Here is a 23,130-nt window from a genome sequence, read left to right as displayed (position 1 = left end):
CATACAACTCCATAGCATTACTTGCAATCACAAAGTTATACAACCATCACCTCTATTTCCAAAACACTTTATAATACCAAAGAAAAACTGTGTATCCATTAAAAAGTAACTTCTCATTCTCCTTTTCCTCCAGCTACTGATGATTTTTCATCTATTTTTGTCTCAATGAATTTACCTTCTCTACATCTGCATATACATGAATCAAACAATAGCTGTCATTTTGTGTATGCCTTATTTCATTTAGCATGTTTTCAAAGTTCATCTATGTTATCAGAAGGTTATTTCTTTTATGGCTATATAATATTCCAGTGTGCATATATATCGCATTTTGTTTATCCATTCATCTGTTAATGAACACTGGATTGTTTCCACATCTTGGCTATTGTGAAAAATGCTTCCATGAAAACTGTTATACAAGTATGTGTTTCAGTACCCCTTTTCAATTCTTATGGGTATCCACATAGGAGTGGAATTGCTGGGTCATAGGGTAATTCTACGTTTTGCTTTTTGAGGAACCACCAACCTATTTTCCATATGGCTAACCCATATTACATTCCCATCAGCAAAGTATGAGGGTTCCAAAATTTCCACATCTTCTTGAATATGAGAACATGAGTTCTTATGTGTCTTTAGTATAGCCATCCTAGTGAATGTAAGTGGTATTTTCATTTAGTATAGCCATCCTAGTGAGTATAAAGTGGTTTTGATTTCCATTTCTCAAATTACTAATGATATTAAGCATTTTTTTATTTTTTAAAAATTCTTTTCATGCACTTATTGGCTACTTGTATTTCTTCTTTGATGAAATACTTATTCAAATCCTTGCCTATGTTTTTAATTGAACTGTTTGTGTTTTTGTTGTTGAATTTAAGAAGTCCTGTATATATCCTGGATAGCAAATCTTCATTAGATAGATGATTTGAAAATATTTTCTCTCACTCTGTACCCTGTATTTTCATGTTCATGATGTCCTTTCATGCACACAATTTTTAAATTTTTATGAAACTTAATTTATCAATTTTTCCTTTGTTGCTCATCCTTCTTGTATCATATCTAATGTATCTTTGAAGGATTTTACAGATTTAGCTCTTACATATAGATGCTTAATCCACTTTGAGTTAAATTTTGTATATAACATAAGGTAAGAATCTAATTTCATTCTTTTGCATGTGGAAATCCAGTTGTCTCATTATTTGTTTAAAAAACAGTCATTTTTAAATAGAGATAGTTTTACTCCTTCCCTTCTAATTTGAGTATCTTTTATTTCTTTTCCGTATTTAACTGTTTTCCCCATTGACTGAACATATCATCCTTGTCAAAAAATTACTTAGCCATAGATAGAAGTATGGGTTTATTTCTTGACTCAATTGTACTCTATTTATCTCTGTCTATCGTATGCCACTACCACTGTTTTGATTTCTGCAGCTCTGTGATAAGTTTTGAAACTGAGAAGTTAGAGTACTCAGACTCTGTGGTTCTTTTTTAAGGTTGTTTTGGCAATTTGAAGCCCCTTGAAATTTCATACAAATTTGGAATTGGTCTTTAGATTTCTGCAACAAAGTTTTATAATTCTGATGGGGTTTGTCTTGACTCTATAGATCATTTTGGGTAAAACTGACAGTTTAAGATATCATGTCTTTCTACACAAGAAAAAGGAATGCCTTTCTTTTTATTTAGATCTTTTAAAATTTCTTTCAGCAATGCTTTGTAGTTTTCCATGTACAAGACTTTCACCTCCTTGATTAAATGCCTTGATCTCTAGGCATTTTATTGCTTTAGAAGCTGTTATAAATGGAATTACTTTCATTATTTCCTTTTCAGATTGTTCATTGCAAATATACAGAAACAACTATTTTTTCTATATTGATCTTGCACCCTACAACATTGCTGAATTCATTTACTAGCTCTAGTAACTTTCCTGATTTTTTTGGGATTTTCTATATCTAAAATGTCATTTGTGAACAATGACTGTTTTACTTCTTCCTTTCCAATTTAAATGTTTTCAGTTTCTTTCTCTTACTTAATTGCTCTGGTTAGAACTTCTAATACAATGTTGAATAGTTGTGGTGAAAGCAGACATCACTGTCCCTAATCTTAGAGGAAAGCTTTCAGTCTTCCACAGTTGAGTATGATGTTAAGTGTGGGTTTTGATAAATGCCATTTTACCATGTTGAGAAAATTCCATTCTATTCAGTTTTCTGAGTGTTGCAACCATGAACGGTCTTGGATTTTGTCAAATACTTTTCTGCATCAACTGATATTAATCATGCGTTTTTCTTCCCCCTTTGCTCTGCTAACACAGTGTATTGCAATGTTGATTTATTTCATATTGAATCCTCCTTGAATTCTTGAAATAAATCCTATCTTGGTCACCATGTTTAATTCTTTCCATATGCTGTTGAATCAGGTTTGCTACTAATTTTTTGAGGACTTAATAGGCATGTGTTTTTAAACCAACTATAAGAGAATATTATATATAGAAAATTGTGGCTCATATTACTGCTTATTTAGAATTACTTTTTAATTAAGTGATAGAAAAATGTACATATTAAGATGTTCTGTTTAATACTAAAAATTAAAAAGCAGTGAGTGGAGAAATTATTTCTTTTTACAACAATGATCAGTTTTACTGACCTCTTGGGACTGTTGTAATTTTGAAGATATAACTCTTTCAAGTATCATTTTTTATATATCTGAAAATATGTGATAAACCTCAAAAAGTCTATAAGCTAAATACAGTATCATCAACTCATCAGCCTTTTATTCAGCAACCTCACAAGGCTTTCTTATTAAATCTCATATATTTCCATATATCTAGATATTTTACAGTAATGTCAATGACAGTTTTACTAGCTCCTTTCTGATCTGTATGCCTTTTGTTTTGCCTTTACTTACTGTACGAGGAGGACCTCCTATTCAATGCTGAGTAGAAGTTGTGAAAATGGGCATCCTGGTTACACTGCTGATTCAAAGGTAAGTTTTCAATATTTCACCATTAAGTATGCTATTTTCTATAAAGTGTTTTAAGATATTTTTTATTAGATTAAGAAAGGTTCCTTATTTCTAGTTATCCAGTATTTTCATCAATTGGTGTTAAATTCAATTAGACACCTATTAAGATAACATAATATAAAAAATAGAAAATACAAAGTGCTGATGACAATGTGGAAGAACCTAAATTCTCATACAATGGTGATGAAAATGTAAACTGGTACAATTGGGAAACATATCTGTTAATATTTATAAAAATGAACACATGTATGTCCTATGACACAGGAATTCCACTACAAAGTATATATTTACCAAAAATAGTATGTATGTACAAGTATATTTAGTATAGTCAAAAACACAAAACTAACCAACTGCCCATTAACATTAGAACACATAATTGTAATTCATTCACACGATGAAATATTAGAGAGCAACAAAAAGGAATGAACTAAAATATCAATATAATCAAGCATCAAACACAATGCACAGTGAAAAAAGTTAGATACAACTGATATAATTCTGCAATTAAATTTAAATAAATACCAAAAACAGACAAGCTAATCTATGACATTACAAGTTCAGTAGTAATGCTTAGGAGTGTTAATGACTAGAAGCGAGTATAAAAAAAGCTTCCAGGACGCTGGCAATGGTCTTTTCTTGGTTTAGATGCTAATTACAAATGTGTTATTCTCTTTGCAAAAATCATTATGCACTATTTGTACGTATGTATTGAATTTATATTTAATTTTTCTATATGTACATTTGCTTAAAAATATTGCCTTCAAGAAACATACCTTGGTTGACTAAAATTATGAATGCTTGGATCATGTTACAGTGTACTCAATAATTCAAGTGTTACTATTTTTTTTCCCTTAATGAATGAATGAGTTCTCTATCTGACCAGATCACAGACTTGAAGTCCAAAATTGTGCCCTCTATTTACTTAATAGCCTTGCCCAACCCTTGGATATCATTTCACAGACATTTACCAAGTTCCTGCTAAGTAGAAGGCACTAATCATGGAAAGTACCAAAGAAAGAAAAAAGAAAAAAAAAAACCTCTTCTTCCTGACATATAGTTGGCCCCGTATCTGCAACTTTAGCACCTGCAAATTCAACTAACCTCAGACTAAAAAATATTCAGAAAAAGTTTTTAAAAAAATTATACTATAACAATAAAAAATAATACAAATTTTAAAATATAAAGTATAACTAGTTAGATGGCATGTACATTGTATTTGGTATTATAAATAATCCAAGATTTAATGTAAATGGTGGGGAGAATACCCATGAGTTACATGCAAACAATATAAGGCTTGAGCACCCTCAGATTCTGATATCCATAGGGGGCTCCTTGAATTAATCCCATGCAGATACAGAGAAATGACTGTAACTCAATTTTCTACAAATATCTATTTACTTAATAAATGTATTTATATTTAATTTCTTCAGAAAATTAATTTATTTCTCATACCTCCTTTTATGCTCTACCACCTTAACTTACTTTTTCTCCAGACCACATTTATACCTAACATTACTTGATATAATTATTCATTGCCTTTCCTCATTCCCCTAAAATGTAAACTCCATGAAGGCAAGAACTAAATTTTGTTAACAGGTATAACCCCAGTACCTAGAATAGTGTCTGATATACACTTGGTTGTCAATAGTTGTAGAATGTTGTAGTTTATTTCCCATTTACTGCTCCAGACCATTCTAACCAACCACAGGCTTCAAATAAGATCTACTTTTGTCCCTAACTGTTAGAAAGAAGCCCTTCCTGGCATACAACAACTATCTGAGGGCTACACGGAGAATGAATTCTCCCTATGTAAGAATGAAACCTAGGTAACAAGCATATCTATGTAAGAAGCAACATGATAAGAGCCAAGATTTAAGACAGTTAACCTGCTAAGATATTTAAGTCACATAAGTGAAACTAGAAGCAGGAAGACCAGTTAGTTACTGCAATGGTCTAGGTATGACAGTAAAGGGCTACGAAGCAGAATGAAGAAATAGAAGAAATGGGAGGGAAAGGGAAGGGATAGTTGGGAAAAACTTTGCTAGGGGGAAGACTAACTTCATTCTACAGATTTTTGTACTACTATTAATGTACTACCTACTGGAAATCATTTATATGTATGTGTGTGTACATACATACGTATACACACACACATACATGAAGTCAGATATTTGTATTATTACAGGGAAAAAGTTAAGTAGAAATAGTTTGTTTATACTATATACCTTGTAGTCCAATCCACAAAACAGCTGTTTTATTTCCACGATAAGTTAAAAAGGTAAGTGAAAGCCTTCCCTGAAATGAGAGAAAAAAAAAGTTATAGAGTCAAAGGCATTTATAATAAAACCAAAATATAAATAAAAATTAAATTTTTTATAGCAACAGTTTTATCTCTCAGGAAGTCAAAGTACTGTGTTCAAGTTACTATTTTAAGACAAACAACAGTCCTGAATTTTTCCAGAGAACAATCAGGTATACAAATACTTCAAGTTTTATAATATAATTTCTTAAGTAATTTTTTAGTTAGGTACTATCAGTTCCTTATTTTGCAGATAACTAGATCAACTTTCCCAGCTTTGCTTTAAATTGTAATATTGTTCTCTACCAAACAATAAAATGATGTTTGCTCCTAGAAAGAAAACTTTATAAATAAAGATTTAGAAGTGCAAAATGGAAGTCTCACAAATAAGGATAGTGTGGACAAATCAACATATTAAGATACAAGTACAGTTTAGTCTTTGTTTAGCTTCTGTAACTAAGATCTCTCAGTTTTAAAAAAGTTATTAGAGTCTCACGTAAAATGAAGCATTTAATCTGGATGGTTTCTGTAATTTAAGGCTCTGAAATTTAATGATGCTATGAATATATTAGTGGGCTCTTTGAAAATTTTCACACAGAAATCTGATTCATTTAATAAAGTTTAAAAATAGATCCTATTAGCCTCCCAGGCTAAAATTTAAAAAAGTTTAAAATAGATCCTATTAGCCTTCCAGACTTTGTTATAGCTAACAAAATATACATCAATTTTACTTATAAAATAGAATTTAATTTTACTTACAGGGATCATAAATAAATATGTAGTTATTGACACTGCATAATGATTCACAGTCAAAAGTAAAAGTAGTTACACTTAGAAGATAGAAAGCTCAAAAAAGTGACAACAAAAAGTTTGACAATCTGTAAATCTCAAAACTTTTCTTGACCCGTAAGAGAGCTGAAGTCACAGGGCAACCAACTTAGCAGAAATCTGAAAAAGGCAAGGTACTTCTAATGAGAATAAAACAACTATTTTATGTCCATGATAAGTTAAAGAAGAGATAAGTGAAGCCTTCTCTTAGTTTCCTTAAAAGACAACTCACTGTTTAAAGCAAAAGTAGTAATGTATGGTGGAGTTTGTAATACATGTGCAAATAAAACATGTAACAGCTGAAAGAACAGGGGAGTGAGTAAATGAAATTTCACTATTGTAAGATTTGTCCACATTTGTCTAGTGGGAAGGAAAAAGCAGGACATGAGAAATAACAAGTGTAACATAAGGAGTGGTACAATTAGTAGCTGTGAGTATACCTTAATAAGGATGTATATTGTTAGTACTAGCACACCACTAAAGAAACAAAACAGGTATTGCTCAAAGTCAATGGAGAAAATAAAACAGAATAAAAAATATTTAACCCAAAAGAACTCAGGAAGGAGAACAAAACACAGGAAAGACATGGGGAACTCAAACCGTCTGACAGCACCATATCAATAATTATTTTAAATAAATTGACAAAGTATGCAATTAAATAGTGAGACTGCCAGACTGGATCAAAAAGCATGATCCCATTATATGCTAAGAGAAACTTAAAATACTAAACCATATGTAAGTTGAAAAAAAATTTTTTTACAAAAATGGCATTCCATCCAAACAGTAAAGACAGGAATGTTACCAATGCTATATTATAATCAAAATAGATTCTAGGATAAGTTATCAGAGATTAAAGGAGGATATTTGATAATGATGAAAGGATCAATTTATCATGAAGATATAATAATCCTAAATATAGATGTACTTAATAAGCTTCAAAATATGTGAATTTTCTCATAACTAATGGAACAGACAATCTGCTATCATAGTTGGAATAATCATCTCCCAGTAATTGACACAAGTAGAAAAAAATCAGTAGGAATATAGAACACCTAAGAACGCTATCATGCAATTTCACACAACTGACATTTATAAAACACTAAACCTGACAACTGTGAAAGTTGATTATACAGATTGGGTCATTTACATCTTACCCAACTGAATCAGAATTAAGGGACCTGGGGTAAAAAGCATTCTGGGCTCATAACACCTGTTCCAAGGATTATCGGCAAGCCTAGATAAAGAAACAGCCTGGCATAATCCTAAAACCAGTTTTACCCAGTAGCTGCTGAAAAGACCTGCCCTGATTTTAAGACTAGTTTTATCTACCAATGTGCTTTCTCTTTCTAAGGAAACTCCCTAACTTTCTTTATTTTTCAGACACACGGAAGACCATCAGAGCCCGTGCTTATGTTCTAAATTGCAATTCTGATTTTGTATATACATTCCTAAAAACATTTTGCCATGAGGTTTGTCTCCATGTATTTTAGTCTGACTCTGATACAACTAATGAATGAATACACATTCTTTTCAAGGTACACACGGAATGTTCAGGAAGGTAGACCATTTACAGACCAACAAAATAAGTCTTAATAAATTTTAATAAAACTGAAATCTTGCAGAATAATATTAAAAATGAATAACATATTTAGACACATCCTCATTCTCAGTAATCCCCATTCAAGTATTTCTTTAACCTTACATCCTCGTTAAGTGCAACTTTTCCTTTCTCCATTCCTTTACATCAAAATATATTTTTACTATGAAAGAGAATATTTATTTAGAATGAGAAATCACAATAAATTACAAATTATAAAAGCTGAAAAACTATACAAAAATGGAAAGTTCCAGAAAAATAACCTCAATATTAAATTAACTCACTGTATGATATACCTTTTTACACACTTGTTTTTGCTATACACTTTTTAATGCTTTCATGTTTAATTTAAAATATTGGTTTTTACAAAGACTATAAATATATTAAAAATATAAAAATAATTCTATTTCCCCTGTAGCATAGTTGATTAAAATTTGTTTTTTGCTGTTGACGTTTTATAGCTGTTGTATTCAACTTCACTATTCAAAATTGGTAACCTCATGAAAACTATTATCAAGTTTGAAAAAAATTCCTATTAAGTTTCTTTTAAGAGCTGTTACATTTGTAATTCATACCCTGACACCACTTCAGGCCCCATACCTTTCTGCGAGGCTGCCCGGTGAGTTGGAACATATTCTGGGAAACCAATCCTACGCTTGGAGGGCTAGCAATATCCTGATTATGAATGAAAGTGACTGCAAACCACTTAAATATATCTCACTAAATCCAAACTAAATATATTCCAAAAGTTAACTTCCCCGTAGCTAAATTAAAAAAAAAAAAATTCTTAACTGTTCTAAAGCCACTTGATATAAGAGGAAATGTGATGGCAGGGAAATAAATGTGGAGAGGGAAAGCAGTCTTAATCGTCTGAGGTTAAAACATGTTGTGCAAATTTTTTAAATACATGTTGATTCATTTCTAAGCCTCCTAAAAGGGTTTGAAGGGAGCTTGTTCAAGTGAAGTCTTTGAAGCTTGAGTTTCACTAGGCTCTGGACAGCGGAGCTACAGTATATTATTTTCACTAAAAACAGAAACAACGAAAACTCCTTATTCAAAGATAGCAAGTTAGTGGTCACCACCTAGGGTTTAAGTGTGAGTGTATGTTGGGGAGAGGGAAGGCAGAATACACGGAAAAAGAAAATGTTGATACACTCTTAATATTAACTTTGTTTCATCCTACTTGAGTGTAGTGGTTATGGAATTGATTTTAGTTAACATAAAAGCCATTCACTCTGATTCAAATGCAAAACAGACTCAGCTAAGATTTTTTTAAATTTAATTAATTTATTAATTAAATGTAAAATTAACATTTTTCTCTTGAAAATAACACAGGTGCAACCTCAATTTCTCTCTTTTTGCATTAGTAATTTTTAAATATTATAAGCAATTATACCAGAAGATTTCTGTATCTAAATTGCATATATGACTGGAATCAGATCTCTCAGGTATTTGCTTATTGGCGGCCTCCAGATGCTGGAGGTGTTTCTTATTCCCACATCCCTGCCTCCCTTTTGCCTGACCTTAACGATGGCACCCTGGGGACACCCAGACTATAGACCCAGTGAGTTGAGCAATGGCTACATCATCAACAAACACTGGACAAGTGACTCTCGCCTGGAAGCAGAGACGAAAGGATTGAAGATGGGTGGGAAGGTGGCATGAGAATATTCTATGGAGAAGGAAGTTTCCATCATACTGGCAGGAAGGAAGAACGAAGTGGTCATCTAGGTCAGGGGATGAGCTCTTATACAGGAGCCATGTGGTGTCTGGAGACACATTTGGTTGTCACACTGGGACACAGATGCTCTTGGCATCTAATGCTTAGTACTCAGGGATGCCGCTAAACATCCTACAATACACAAGACAGGTTCCCACCCCAAAAAATGACCCAGCTTCAAATGTCCATAGTGCTGAGGTGGAGAAATCTTGCTTTATAAGAGAGAAAAGCCTGAGTGATGATGAAAACAGGGCATCTGAAGACTTGGTCCTCATAACCAGAGGTGAGGAAGACAAGGCATGTTCATTAGATCCTGGCTTTCTTGTCCTGCGTGTCCGTGAGAGTAGATTTTAAAAGTTTTAACCCTTTTCCATTTGCCCTGAGAATGCTCACTGATGGCACTGTGACGGCAACATTTACTCAGAGATAATGTTGCCATGAAATATCTTACATTTATTATTATTGTTGCATCACTCTAGTATACTGTCTTTGGAAACAAAATATAGCATTCTATTCATAGCATTCTATTTTTAGTAGTGATAATTTCCATTTACAAAATATTCTTGATTGCTGAAAATGTTAAATCCTAGAAAACAGCATGCCTACCCATGATGTTAACATTATTCTTGAATAGTTGTTGGCTAAAGATTCATTTAATGAATCTGATTTTTCTAAAACAGACAATTTTGATGATTCTGATTTTAGTAATATTTAGAAATAATTCCAACAGTTTCTATACTTTATTTTCACATTGAAAATCAGTCAGATTTGCTTTGGCCTTAAAGAATGTGTTTATGTAAAATTAAATGAGCGTTGACAGCAAGATGCATTAAAAAAAAAATGACAAAAGTTATTCAGGGTTGTAACTTCCATGATCAAATGATCAAAAGTAGAAAAAGGATCAACATGGCTAACTAGATGTGTAGGTAGTATGCGTCTCCTCCACGGAGAAGAACCAGAATAGTACGTAGATACATTTCCAACAGAATAGTAAGTAGATACATTTCATCTAGGAGAGAAGGATTCACCAGAGAAGTGACAGGATGTACTTGAAGTAAGTAAAGGGAGGTTTCAAGGTATCTTGTGGGCCCCAAACTGCCTGAGCTGCAAGAGGTTCCTAGGCACAGGGAAACAGTAAAGAAAAAGCCACAGGGTTTCACATTCTGAAAAGAACTTTTACAATCTTGAGTATGAGAGAAACTTTCAACTCACTAGGACCTTGGAACTGACAATGGAGTTGCCTAAAGATCGCATAGAGATCTTTAGGCAGAAAGGGAGCCTAGGTGGAATGCCACAGTCAAGTAGCCTAGATACCAGGCTAAGCCTAAAGCAATTCCAAAGCAGCTTCTGTTGGGTGCCATTGTGAGAGCCTAGATATCAAGGACATATAGACATGGCTGCTGCCACTGTGCTGCTCCAAGGAGGCAGAAGGGAGACTGGATGCTTCTGTGCATGTCTGGAAGGATCCCGACCACCCTGCTGCAGGGCTGCTGATGAGACTAAAATATAATTGGACTGTACTCCCCACAGCTTCTTGCCTACATTGTTTGCCTGGGAGGGACACCACTCTCCCTGGTCCAAGGCTCAAGGCATCACTTTCGGAGTTTTAGGCTGGGCTACACCCTACCCTTTGGCCAAATTTGAGCCGGCATGGCTGCAGCCACCAATCTCCTGAGATGAGACAGGCAAATCAGGCTGCACTACACATACCTAGGACAATACCCACTACCCTGCTACAAACTGCTATGAGAACAAGATGCAAGGAAATTGTATTCTGCAAAGTTTCTTGCTCATACTTCTCAAATGAGAGAGGCCATGCCCTCTCCGGCCACAAGCCATAAAGCAGGCACCATTTTGAGAGTTTAATGCTGGACTATGCTTCACCCTCAGGCAGAGTTAGAGTCAATATTGATGCACCTGCCACGTAGCCGGGCAGGGGACACAGGAGACCAAGCTCTCCTAAGCACACATAGGAAAATACTCACCTGCTACAGACAGTTGTGAAACTGAGGAGAAGCCTACCCAACCCATTGCAGCTACCAATAACACCAATATGAACTGCTTGGTTCCCAGTAGGTTGCTGCATCAACATAACTACCATTACTCACACTGTAACAACTACCCAGGGGCCTAAGAACCCATCCACACACCTAGCTCACCACTCCTACTACTAACTTCTAAGCAAGCACCAGGAGGCCACAGAATTGGCCCTACAGGACCCAGTAACACCAAGGTCAGTATGGGTGGCTGCAGGGCTTAAAAACAGGCATACCCAGCCCACTGCTTCCACCACCAGGGCCAGAAGACTGGCTCAGTTGGTGTCCATGTCTCCACCAAAATTTTACCTCACCTCAACTAATAACCATACACTAAGCCACTGAGAAAATCACAGATATCACTGACCCTGTGTACTGCCAAAGTCATATAAAGACCACACTACCACAGGCACCCAAAATCAAAGCCAAAGTATCTTAACCAACAACATATACAAATCTTCAGAAAATATTTCTTCCCTACAAAAATGCAATTTCAAAAAAATGGAACAAGCAATTGCTACACCAGATGCACAGATATCAAAAAAAAGGGCAAAGGAATCATGAAAAAGCAAGGAAATATGACATCACCAAAAGACCACAACAATTACCCAGCAATAGATACCAATTTAAAAAAAATTCCTCAAAATGCCAGAGAAAGAAACCAAAATACTGATTTTAAAGTTTAATAAGATGCAAAAGAAATCTGAAAACCAATACAAAGAAATCAGAAAATCAATTCAGGTTATGAATAAGAGATTTACCAATGAAACAGGTATCTTTAAAAAAAAAAAAGAAAAAGAATAAAGAAAACAGATGCGACAAATTAAAAAATTGAAGAAAATACAAAATATATTTGAAAGAGTTAATAATAGATTACACCAAGCAAAAAATAATAATAATCATCTCAGAACTTGAAGACAGAATGGATTTTGAAATAACGCAGTCAGACAAAAATAGGAAGAAGTATAAAAAGGAATGAGCAAAGCCTTTGAGATGTCTGGGGCTACTTAAAACAGACAAACATATGAATTATAACATTCCTAAGGGGAAAGAGAGATTAGAAAGTATAAAAAATCTATTTCAGGAAATAATCAATGAAAACTTTCAAAGTCTAGCAAGAGAGTTAGATAACCAGATACAGGAGGCCCAGCTATTCCCAGGAAAATACACTGTAAAAAGGACTTCACCATAGCATTTTATACTCAGAATGTGTCAAGTCAAAGTTAAAAAAAATAATTTTAACATTAGCAAGAAAGCATCTATCTAGTCACCTATAAATAAAACATTATAAAACTAACTGTACTTTTCAGCAGAAATCTTACAGTTCAGAAGAGAATGAATGGCATTTTCAAAGTCCTCAAAAACAAACAACAACAACAACAAAAAAAACCTGTAAGCCAAAAGTTGTATATCCTGCCAGAATAAGCTGAATAAATGAAACAGAAATAAAAAAATTTCCCAGACAAGCAAACACTGTGGGACTCAGTAGAAAAAAAAGTAGAAGGATCACAAATTAACACGTTAGCATCACACCTCAAAGAAACTAGAAAAACAAGAACAAATCAAACTCTAGAGTTAGCAGAAGCAAAGAAATAATGAAGATCAGAGCAGAATTAAATGAGTAAGAATAAAAACAAAACAAAACAAAACAAAGGATCAATGAGACAAAATGTTGGTTATTTAAAGACATAAACAAAATTGATAAACTGCCAGCTAGACTAACCAAGAAAAGGAAAGAAAAGATTCAAATACAATCAAAGAGGAAAAAAGGGGAAATTACAACTGATACCACAGAAGTAAGATAATCAGAGACTATTACATATAACTATATGCTCATAAACCAGAAAACCTAGAGGAAAAACTGATAAATTCCTGGAAACATACAACCTCCCAAAATTGACCCAGGAAGAAACAGAATTCCTAAATAGATCAATGATAATAGCAAGACTGAATCAGTAATTTAAAAATCTCCCAATAAAAGAAAGTCCAAGACCAGATGGATTCACAGCCTAAATATACAAAACACACAAAGAACAATCACCAACCCACCTGAAATGATTCCAAAACTACTGAGGAGAAAATTCTCCCTAACTCATTCTACAAGGCCTCTATCACCCTGATACCAAAACCAGACAAAGATACACAAAAACAAAAACTATAGACTAATATCTCCAATGACATCAATGGAAAATTCTCAACAAAATACTAGCAAATTGAGGCTGGCCATGGTAGCTCACACCTGTAATTCCATCACTTTGGGAGGCCAAGTTGGACAGATCATAAGGTCAGGAGTTTGAGAGCAGCCTGACTAAAAAACCCTGTCTCTACTAAAAATACAAAAATCAGCCAGGTGTGGTGGTGCCCGCCGGTAATTCCAGCTTCTTGGAAGGTTGAGGCAGGATAATTCTTGAGCCCTGGAGGTTGGCTGAGATGGTGCCACTGCACTCCAGCCTGGGAGACAGAGTAAGACTCTGTCTCCAAAATAAAAATAAAAAATAAAAAACACTAGGAAATTGAATCCAACAGCATGTCAAAAAGATCATACACCATGATCAAGTGAGATTTATCTCAGGGATGCAAGGATGGTTTAATATACACAAATCAGTAAGTGTTATACATCACATAAACAGAATTAAGGACAAAAATGAGATAATCATCCCAACAGATGGAAGAAAAAGCATTTGATAATATTCATCTTCCATTCATGGCAAAAATCCTCAACAAACTAGACACAGAAGGAACATTCCTCAACATAAAAAAGGCCATGTATGACAAATTCTCAGCCAATATCATAATGAATTTGGGAAAAGTTTAAAAGATTCCCTCTAAGAACTGTAACAAGATAAGGATATCCACTTTTACCACTCTTGTTCAATACAGTACTGCAAATCCAAGACAGAACAATGAGGCAAGAGCAAAAAACAAAAGGCATCCAAATTGGAAAAGAAGTAGTCAAATTATCCCGGTTGGCTAATGAGATGATCTTGTATACAGAAAATCCTAAAGACTCCACCAAAAATCTCTTAAATTGGTAAATTAATTCAGTAAAGCCTCAGGATACAAAATCAATGTAAAAAATCAGTAGTGTTTCTATACAACAATAAAAATCTAGCTGAGAACTAAAGCAAGGATGCAATTCCACTTACAATAGCTACAAAAATAAAATCAAACACCTAGGAATGTATTTAACTAAGAAGGTGAAAGATCCCTGCAAGGAAAACTAGAAAAGACTGATGAAAGAAATTGTAAACAACATAAAAAATTGGAAAAACATCCTATGCTGTTAGATAAGAAGAAATAATATTATTAAAATGACCATATGGCCCATAGCCCAAAGCTACAAGTTCAATGCAATCCTTATCAAATTACTGATGTCATTCTTCACAGAATTAGAAAAAGCAATTCTAAAGTTCATATGAAACCAAAAAAGAGCCCAAATTGCCAAAGAAATCCTAATCAAAAAGAACAATGCTGGAGGTACACATTGCCTCACTTCAAAATATACTAAAGGCTACAGCAACCACAATAGCGTGGTACTAGTATAATCTGTGTTTGTTTTCCAGCTATAAAACGAGAATAATACTTAGGGTTCTTAGAATGAAGAGATTACATATACAAAGCATTTAGGAGAGTGCCTACTAGACAGCGATCTGTACAAGTGTTATTGAAGCTTGCTTTCTTAAGTATCAAAGATACCACTCTCTCCTGAGTTTCTTCCTCCTTCTCTAGACCATCTCTGCTTTTTATTCATGCTACTTTCTTTCACTGAATCCTTCAACATGGTTCTCTTCTGCTCTACGCTTTGGCTCAAATTCACCTAAATTGGAGACCTTTTGGGGGTCAGATTCCCAAATCCATTTGCCTACTGGACACTACTATTTATATACCTCTAAAGATAGTTTTGGCTAGGAATTAGAAACAAGTTTTCTGAATTTCTTTGCCACTCTGGTCTAATTGTTCTCTAAGACCTACTGATTCAGCTTCTTTATCCTCTAAAACAAACCATTTATATTCAAATTCCTCCTCTATATTATCAATATGATCTCAGGCAAATTGCTTAATCTTTCTGAAACACAGTGTCCTTAATAACACTATCTATGTCATAGGTCTTTGTGATGATTAAATAATATATGTAAAGCACTTAAAACACTACCTAACATATAAAAAAATGCAATGAATGTTAACTTTAGTCTTTATTATTACTATCTCTTTTCAATGTCCTTCCCATCATCCTCTCTGCCACTGGCCTAGATCATCAACTTCCCATCTAAATTACTGTAACTGCCTCTTAACTAAACATCTTTCCTCTAATCTTACCTTCTTCCATATATTCTCTACCTAGAAGTAAAGTTTTTTAAACTCAAAGTAAATCAAGTCTTTCTCCTGCTAAAACTTACTAAGGGCTTCCCATAGCTTTTACAGTATTATGCAAATTCCTCAACATGCATATACAAACTGTTTGTTTTACCCCAAAGGAAAGTACAGAGCAGTCTCTCCTCCCGTAATTTCCAATTCAATTGTCCTGATCTGTCAGAATCAAAAGCTTTCTCATGTTCACATATCACAATGCTAATACCACATCTATTAATTTTAATTTGAGATTAGGTGATTAATCTGTCAGACCCCACATAAATGTGATTACCTTTAATTCAGGAACTATATTTATTCATCTTTGTACCTCAGAAACTTACTCCAATGTTTCACAGACGAATTTGATAACTGTTTGCTAAATAAATACCGAATAATGAAGAATAACTTATTATAGTATTCAATTTCAAATGTTATGACAAAGATAAACACCATACCTAAAGTATACTTCTTATAAATAAACTCAATATTAAAAAACTTCATTCCTTTTAGTAGGAAAAAGCATTCTGAGTTACAAAAATTCTTACCTTAATATATTTCTTGCTATAATCACAACCTGGCTGTAGGGATCGGATATCTATGTAATTTACTTAGTGGCTCAACTTCAGGCACCCATTGACTTTCCTTATTAATTCAAGTGGCATATCGGTTCTGTTTCACACTGATGTCCAAAGCAAATTCAGCTAGAGAAGCTGACAACTTGTTGCTGAAAATACAAAATCAGTGTTTTACCCAAAATGCAGTCAATAATATGCTTTAAGCCTCTTTGACTTAGCTTGCTTTTCCTTCCCTTTATTACAGTTAACACGTTTAGGGTTGGGAGTGGCAGGAGGATGGATTATTTTACATTTTATTGCAAAGATCAATACATAACATTCTTCCAAGGATCTGAAACTTAACCATTTTCTACCTAGCTTGTATATTTTAAAAACTAGCGCTAAAAAGCCAATTTTAAGATCTGTAACAACTTCACTAACAAACGCCTTTAACATTGTGCTTTAAAATGTAAAAGTTATTGGGGAAGAGGAGGCTGAAAAATCGTGTTGTTTTGTTTTAACCCAAGGCAGTTGTAACTATTGCATAGGCAAATTGTGCACAAAAAGCTTAGTACTCCAAGACGTTTCTGTGGCCTCCTTCCTTCACCCGCTAAATAACAGGGAAAAAAATTACTGAACTGAGGTTAACTTGCGCCTCGTAGGCTCAACCTTATTACACAAACCTCTTGACTGAAACACCCACAAGTATCGGTACCTAATTTTAATGTATGCGCACCAACCTTCCCCCAAGCCACCCAAAACACCAAAAAAGATGCTGAACACAGCAAGCTGGAGATAATCACGCGTAAGAAATGTTTCTCTGCGATAAATTACGTAAGTTTGATCTAAACAAATTCAATCCCGGGCCAACGCGTTCCGTCTGGTACCCACTCAGCGAACACACCAAACCTTAGAAACTTCACTCACCCGCACTCTAGAAAGAAACCTACGGCGAGTCTAGCCGGGCGCGCACGTGACGTCATACGCACGCTGGCCGTACAGCTCCACGCATGCGTGCAGGGTCGCTGGGCATACACAGCCGCTTGCCCTCCGCCCCAGGAGGACAAGCTGCGTAACGGTTCACACGCTGAAGGCGCCTGGAGGTTTGAGGAAATACGAACCCGAAACGGCGCCAGCAGGAACTTAGGGCCAAGGTACAGGCCCCACCCCGTCCGGTCACATCCCCCAGAATTCTTGCCGCTCCCGTTAGCTCCGCCCCAGTCGCTTTCCCTCTTTCGCGGCGGGAGGCACCCTCAGGAGAAGCGGGCGGGTCTGCTGGGCGGGATTTGAGCTTCCGTTGGTTGACTGGAAGCTCCTGTAAGCAGGGCCCTTCTTTTAATGTCCATTTCTCTTCCCTCAAGAAGTAGCCACCTACTGCAGTGTTTATACAAGGAAGCATTTACAAGGATAACAATATGATTTGAGAGTTTTTATGATAATTTCAGGCGTTGGCATATTGCCACCAATGAGTCTTGCTATTTACAGACAGATATGATTAACCTTGCCATTGTTTTATTGGGCTATGATTTTGTGGTATAATCAATATTTATTATAAATTGTTATAGATTTATTATACTTTCTTGTTTAATATTTATTATAACCTGTAATTGATAAATATTATAATTTATCATTTTTAATGATAAATTGTTAAATGTGACTCCTCTGCTAATTTCAGATATATGCCTTCCATCATTTAAGTGAAACCATCTTAGTGTGAAACCAAGTGTAATAATTACATGAATATTTCCAAGGCTAATTTGAACTAAAATATCTTCTCTATATACATATTTGCAGGATGATATAGCTAGCTATATTTAAAGCGCCTTTTTTTTTTAAAATCAACAGGAAGCATTCAGTGCTAGTCCAAATTCCGTTTCCCTTCCCCATCCCTGTAGTTATATCCCACGCAGAAGCCAGGGGTGATAAGTGCATGAACTCAAGAGCTGTCCATTTGAGGAAAACTATGAGGAAAGTTTAGATGCTATCCTCCTTCCTTCTCTGGTTTCATCCAGCTGTGAAATACTGTTCCTTCTTTTTTTTTTTTAAATGTACTTTGGGCTCTGGGGTACACAGGATTGCTGCATAAGTACATACATGCCACCTCACCCCCCCACCACCGGGTCACCTACGTTAGGCATTTCTCCTGGTGTTATCCCTCCCCATCCTTCCCCCCCACCCCGCTGTCCCTTCTCTCCCCTCCACCTAGCCCAGTGAGTGATGTTCCCTTCCATGTGCCCAAGTGTTCTCATTGTTCATCACCCGCCTATGAGTGAAAACGTGGTGTTTGGTTTTCTGTTCTTGTGTCAGTTTGCTGAGAATGATGGTTTCTAGATTCACCCGTGTCTCTGCAAAGTATGCAAACTCCTCATTTTTTTTATGGCTGCATAGTATTCCATGGTGCATATGTGCCACATTTTCTTTGTCCATTCTATCATTGATGGGCATTTGGGTTGATTCCAGGTCTTTGCTATCATAAACAGTGCCACAATGAACATACGTGTGCATGTGTCTTTATAAAAGAACAATTTATAATCCTTTGGGTATATACCTAGTAATGGGATTGCTGGGTCAAATCGAATATCTATTTCTAGATCCTTGAGGAATCGCCACAGTCTTCCATAATGGTTAAACTAATATACACTTCCACCAACAGTGTAAAAGTGTTCCTTTTTCTCCACATCCTCTCCTGCATCTGTTGTTTTCAGATTTTTTAATAATTGCCATTCTAACTGGTGTGAGATGTATCTCAATGTAGTTTTGATTTGCATTTCTCTAATGACCAGTGATGATGTGAAGTCCTCCACATGGGCTTTGGATCCTGACCACTTTCATCTCCCCTCCGTCATCAGTAATATATCTTCTCTCAATGTATTTTCAGCTTTCCTTCTTTATTCATTCTTTCCCTTCAGCATTTAAACACATTCTCCCAGGGTCTTGCTCTGTCGCCCAGGCGGGAGTGCAGTGGCAAGATCATAGATGATTGCAGCCTGAAATTCCTCGGCTCAGGGGACCCTCTGGTCTCAGCCTTCTGAGTAGCTAGGACTACAGGCACAGGCCACCACACTCAGCTAATTTTTTAAAAAAAAATTTGTGGAGACGTGTTCTCACTATGTTTCCCCATTGGTCTCACACTCCTCTGACTCATTGTGGACACTAAATATTTGTTGAATGAACAAATGCTGTGGAAAACTATTTATCTTACTTCACTTCTGACTTCCACCCCTCCATCCCACCCCTAAGGCTCTCCCCATTACACTTAAACTGCCCTTAGGAAAACCACTGAAGAACTCTTTGTTGCTAACCCAAAATGACATTTTTAGTGTCATATTTTTGAAAACATTCTTTATGCTATAGCATGGACCTAGTTTTCCTCTTACCTTCTACCAACTGAATCTTTAAAAATTTCTCATCATCTGTTAAGCCTGTAAGTATCCATGTTCTATAGAATGTGATGAAGATATCTAACAGAGGTATACATAAGTCCTTTTTTTGTTGTTGTTAAAGTGATCGTTCCCAGTTCCTGTAAGACACAGACACTTCCTACACATCCAATAACTTAGAATCTTATTTTTTCTGCGTAATCTCCCAATTAGTGGCAGAGGCTCCAGAGCTTCTAATGCTTTCCTTCACAATAGCAATTAGTTTTCACAAATGAAGAAAATTTCTCATGAATGTACAGTACAATTTAAGATAATAAGAGAGGAAAAAAAAGAGATTGATTCAACTGAATAAGGCAACGAAGACATATTAATGCCAAAACAATTCATTACTGTTATTCTATGCCTGTTGAAGCAGCATTAAAAAGCTACTCTAAAGCTAACAATTAATGTAACTGTTATTAAAAGGTATGACTTTTAAAGGTGCAATGAAAAAAGTATTTATATAAAATCTACAGTGTAAAAATCTTCAATTTTAAGAAAAGTTAAAATGAAATTTTCATTAATCAGTAATGAAGACCAAAAGCAGAATGGGTAATTTTTTAAGTGATACATAAATATAAGGTTTCAGTGCAGTTATTATAAATAAATCAAAAGTGAAATTAATCTGCAAATTTCTGGCACATCTTCCCTCTGATAGCATTTTCATATTATCCTTTCCTATTTACTTTTTAATGTCTAAATGTAAAATTGAATTGCCTAACATGTCCAACACTTCAAATTCATTTCCTTTGCATTAATTGTGAGATGATTAACCCATTCCTATTCGCAGTCTATCTATTCTGCAAGCTGTTGTCATCAGGTTGCATCCCTGGCATCTGAAAATATCATCATCTTACCCCTGGGATTTTCTAGCAATGATAGCTAGGCTACATTAGTTGGAGTTCATTTCCTTGTATCTAATAGCCTTTCTGCCCAATCCCAATGAACATCTAAATGGATTTGTAAAATCCTGTTTCAGTAAAGCATCAGATTTTTATATTGTTACGTAGCTGAACCAGGAGATAAATAAAACACAAACTTTTATAAAATGTATGTTTAAGTTATAAATTTAAATGATAAAGCATGTAATCACTCAGTGAATATTAGAAGAAAATAAAGATTTTTTAAAACGTAATATTAGGTACCACAAATTGAGACAACATTAGTGTCTATTGAAGAGGTCTCCGAAAAGCTTTTATATTTTAATAATTAATTTTTTAAAATTTATTATTTAAAAAAGTCCTGTTTCAGTTTAAAAATTATCTTTCCTTCAGTTCCTACTCATTTTAAGTATTGTCCAAGAAAAAAATAACCTATATTCAAATTTTAATTATAAACTATAAGAAGGTCAATATTTTATAGTGTATTGATTCATACAAGTGAATTACAAATGTACGCATTCTCTTGTTCAAAGACTATAAGAAATGTATGAGTTCCCCAAAATAGAAATGTTTCCTGATATACCTCATATATAACATTTTCTTACTTTCTTTTTCTTTCTTTGTTTCTTCCTTCCTTCTTTCTCTCCCTCCCTCCCTCCTTTCTTCCTTTCTTCCTTTCTTCCTTTCCTCTTTTTTTCTTTCTTTCTTTCCTTCCTTGTTTCTTTCTTTCCTCTTTCTTTCAAGACAGGGTCTCGCTCTGTTGCCCTGGCTGGCATACAGTGGGAAGATAATAGCTCCCACTGTATCCTCAACTTCCCAGCCTCAAGCAATCCTCTACTTCAGCCTCTTGAGTAGCTAGTACTATAAGGAGGCAACATTATGCCCTGCTAATTATTTTTATTAGATGTGAAAATCTCACTGTATTGCCCAGACTGGTCTCAAACTCCGGGTTCAAGTGATCTTCCCACCTTGGCCTCCCAAAATGGTGAGATTACAGACATTAGCCAACATTTCTGACATTTTTTTAATTAGTTTTTTTTCTTTTGAAAAGGCTTTATATAAACTTAAATTTACCAAGTACTTGACATTGAGCAAGACCATTTAACAATAAGTTCAGTACAAACAGGCATAGCCCTGGCCTGTTTGGAGCTTACAGTGGAGACAGACTAGTATCTCACATCATAATCAAAATCTTGCATTAATTTATCTGAATTTTGAAAAAAGACTCTGTCTCCACTGTGTGACTATGGTGAAACTGGCTCACATTAAACAAAGTCACATTGATATTAAAAACACCTGATAATACAAATGTATTAAATTCCAACCAAAAGTTTTAAATTGTTAGCTATGTAACTGGAATAGGGCATTATCTTAACATCAATACTTAGGATAAACCAAATTATAAACACTTGGTTGTTGGGAAAGCATTGCATTTCATAATCAAGTCATGTGAGTTTGAGCCAGTCTGAATCTGTCTCTTAAGAATCCAGTAATTTTCGGGCCGGGCGCGGTGGCTCAAGCCTGTAATCCCAGCACTTTGGGAGGCCCAGGCGGATGGATCACAAGGTCAAGAGATCGAGACCATCCTGGTCAACATGGTGAAACCCTGTCTCTACTAAAAATACAAAAAAATTAGCTGGGCATAGTGGTGCGTGCCTGTAATCCCAGCTACTCAGGAGGCTGAGGCAGGAGAATTGCCTGAACCCAGGAGGCGGAGGTTGCGGTGAGCCGAGATCGCGCCATTGCACTCCAGCCTGGGTAACAAGAGCGAAACTCCGTCTCAAAAAAAAAAAAAAAAAAAGAATCCAGTAAATTTCTTTGGACATTTGTGTACGAGGGAGTTGGCCTTGACATTTGATTTTCAATGACAAATAGGAAGCGAGGGTGACCATTGTCCATAACAGCATGAAGAGGCAGAGAAAAACAAACTGCAAAGAAGGGTGAATCAGATATATACAGAGAAGCAAAAATAGACACCATGGAATCCAAGAGAAAAAGACAGAGTAGTTTTCTGGTTTCTTAATATCTTTGACATAGTTCTTCAAAAGGAGTTGAATGCCCTACTTTAGGTTAGAATAGACTGTCTGAAATACACCAAAGATATTTATGGAAATTTTTTTTTAAAAACTGCATTTAGGAAAATTATTTTTGAGTGATAATTCTTTTGAGTGTTTATTCAGAAATATATTCTTTGACAAACCTGCGTTTAGTAAAATTTAAGATCCTCCAGGTGCCTATGTGTGAGAAGAACTATGTTGCCTAAGAAAATGATTGGTTCTTTAGGTTTCTCTGTAAAGAGGGGGAAGGAAGAGAAAAAGAAAAGAAACTGAAGTAGAACCAGAGAAACCAAGAGTGTATGCATGATTCCTAGAAGACATGCCACTCTTTGATGCCTATGCTGTACCTGTATTCAACCCCACTCAAAGAAAAAATC

General features: G+C 35.1%; 1 protein-coding gene and 1 pseudogene across 14 annotated transcripts in view; one reads left to right on the top strand and one right to left on the bottom strand.

Moving 5' to 3' along the window:
- POT1 (protection of telomeres 1) overlaps positions 1-17,419 on the bottom strand; it is a 157,375-nt gene extending 139,956 nt beyond the window's left edge. For 13 of the 14 annotated variants that reach the window (XM_074379122.1, XM_074379119.1, XM_074379120.1 and 10 more), the window contains exons 1-3: positions 17,324-17,419; positions 16,388-16,566; positions 5,238-5,307 (exon numbers count right to left, since the gene is read on the bottom strand). The gene's annotated coding sequence lies outside the window, so the exon portion shown is untranslated. The other variant, XM_074379129.1, reaches the window with a different exon arrangement.
- Positions 17,420-17,460: 41 nt separating this feature from the next.
- LOC104652147 (elongation factor 1-gamma-like) overlaps positions 17,461-23,130 on the top strand; it is an 89,634-nt pseudogene continuing 83,964 nt past the window's right edge.

This window comes from Saimiri boliviensis, chromosome 10, assembly GCF_048565385.1.
Source record: "Saimiri boliviensis isolate mSaiBol1 chromosome 10, mSaiBol1.pri, whole genome shotgun sequence".
NCBI lineage: Eukaryota > Metazoa > Chordata > Mammalia > Primates > Cebidae > Saimiri > Saimiri boliviensis.
Note: the sequence above shows the minus strand (reverse complement) of the source record. Positions and strands in the feature narration are given on the sequence as shown.